General features: G+C 38.9%; 1 non-coding gene across 1 annotated transcript; it reads left to right on the forward strand.

The window, feature by feature from the left end:
• The first annotated feature begins 1,149 nt into the window (after window positions 1-1,149).
• TRNAK-UUU (transfer RNA lysine (anticodon UUU)) lies at window positions 1,150-1,222 on the forward strand. Its single transcript has one exon. It is a non-coding gene; the product is annotated as a tRNA-Lys (tRNA).
• The last annotated feature ends 1,297 nt before the right edge of the window (window positions 1,223-2,519 follow it).

A 2,519-nucleotide genomic window follows, 5' to 3' on the forward strand; every position in this document is an offset into this window, starting at 1 on the left:
CACCCCTTTAAAAAGGAACAAAAAAACAAGCAGGCCATAGCTGGCTGAGTTCTTGGAACTTGTTCAGGTCTGTGGTTCACTCATCAAACTCGACTTATGCAGACTTTTTCTAACCTGTCTGCAACTGAAAGAAACCTTTATTGTCCACACAAAATTTTAGAGCTGAAGTCTGTGAAATTTCAATGTTAAACCTAGATCCTGACAAGAAGAGACTCCCCCTGGAAATGAGGCTGTTAGAAGGTGAGGCAGCTAGGTATAACAATCCCCAGGTTAGGCAACCACCAGCAGCATCTTCCTCCTCCTCCTCCCCCACCAACTCCAAGGAATTTTCCTCAGCTTGGGGGAGGGGGGCAAGTGGATGGACAGAAGTGATCCCTGGATCCTTGGTTCTAGAAGGGAGGATCCCCTCTTTCAATACCTTGTCACCCACCTTTTCAAATGTTTAAACTCAAGGCTCATGAGCCAAAAACCTTTTTCTCCACCTCTAACAGTTTCAAAGAGACAATACCTTGGAAACAGCAAGATGGATTTTTCATTTCTTCTCCCTATTTTCTTCCTCAAGATCTTTTGAGTAAATACCTTAATTCTTAAAAGCATACTTCCCTTAGTCTGTGTTTGATATTTGTTTTGTGCATCTCTATGTGTGTCTGGGTTAACAAGTCCTGTCTTAGTGTCTTCCTAATTGGGCATTCACAAATTATGATCATAGTCCTCCCAAAAGGAGGTAATTAATTTTTGGCCTCTAAAATTGACAGAGTGCTCCATAAATCTTACTTTTTCTTATTTTGGGAAGGGCTCCCAAGGAAAAGTAAAAAGGATTGATTTGGAACACACAAAGAGAAATTTTATCCCATAAACTGGCTATTCTCTAAGATTTAATAATAAAGACTTATATATGTAACTTTGGAAAATTGCTAGTCTGAAAATGTGCCATGATATAGTGTGATTTTATGGTGATAATTGTATATCAACCAAAGGCGAAATGCTAGCAAAATTCAATTCTGAACAATATTTATACTAGAGAATTGTATATGGTCACTAAGAAACTTCAGAACTGTTTCAATGTAATTAATAGCCAGCTTGACACCAATAGGGAATTTGTGCAAAATTCTGTCAGACAAAGGTTATGATGTATTGTGGAGAAAAAGAGCCTGGACAGCTCAGTTGGTAGAGCATCAGACTTTTAAACTGAGGGTCCAGGGTTCAAATCTCTGTTCAGGCGCCAGTCTTTTGGGAGCCCGAGGGTGAGGGCTCACTCTGTCTAGTTGTGACTATCCGGTTGAGTAATGGATATGAGAAGCACTGTGTGCTCAGACCCATGTACATATGTGTCACACAGGGTTCTGCCATAGCATGGAGGTTCATTTATTATATAGACTAGTGATTACATACTTCTTTGGCATACAATCAATTTTCTACATATGTGTTTCCATGGAACTTAACAACAAGACATGTATCCTAAGGAGATAGTCAATGAAACATTGTTGCTATAGATGAATGACATATACAGGGTGATCTAGAGGTTAGTTGTCCCTGACCTAGGAGAATCATTATTAATATTGGTAAAATTTCACAATCAATCACAATTACTTAGGAGATGGGTAACAAAACATTTAGTAGCTAGGTACAAGGTTAGAGGGAAATTTAATGACAGACCAGATTTGGAGTTTTACTTAATTTACAAGTTCTATTTTTCTTGTGTTACTTTAAAGCACCTGGCATTGTTGCTTGGTTTCTGTCCATAAACAGAATTCAGTGGAGTGTGTCTTGAAGGTGATTGATGCTCTTGACTTGCCTGGTTTGTAATGGGAGTGAATGTGGCTCTGTGAAGAAGGAAAGGAGGAGAGCAATGGGTAGTGATTTTGGGGCTTTAATTCTGTAGATGCAATCTTTTGGGGGTAATAACCTAAGGGGGATTAAAGTGGGATATATATTTATTGATCCTATAAGTATTTGCTCTCATATTATTTTTCCTGTATTGGGGAGAGATTAGTAATCATAGTAAGTCCATTAGTAGGGGAAATTGGGGAGAGAAGTCACAGAGGGGGATCACTGGGGGCCTCATTTTCTGGGGGCTACTTTGCAGACCCGATTTCCCTAGACCATGACCTGAGCCAGTCAGGGTATGATGGCCTCCAGTGGAGGTTCTAGGTATAAATCTGACCTCAGACACTTCCTAGCCATGTGACCTTGGGCAAGTCACTCAAACTTCATTGTCTAGGTCTTACCACTCTTCTGCCTTCCAAGACAGAAGGTAAGGGTTTAAAATAAATAAATAAAAAATTAATGTTATGCCTATCCTCTTTCCTTAAATTGAAAAAGAGCAAATAAAAAAAGTCTTGTGCCCTGTATGCAAAGTCAAGAAAAATAAAATCTTATGTTAAGTATTTAAAACAAACACACACACACACACACACACACACACACACACACACACAAAACAAACAAACAAAAAAACTATTTCTTATTTTGGTTTGGGTTCATAACCTCACTGTAAGGAAGCAAATAGTAGGTTTCAT

Source organism: Monodelphis domestica, chromosome 8 (assembly GCF_027887165.1).
Source record: "Monodelphis domestica isolate mMonDom1 chromosome 8, mMonDom1.pri, whole genome shotgun sequence".
Classification (NCBI taxonomy): Eukaryota; Metazoa; Chordata; class Mammalia; order Didelphimorphia; family Didelphidae; genus Monodelphis; species Monodelphis domestica.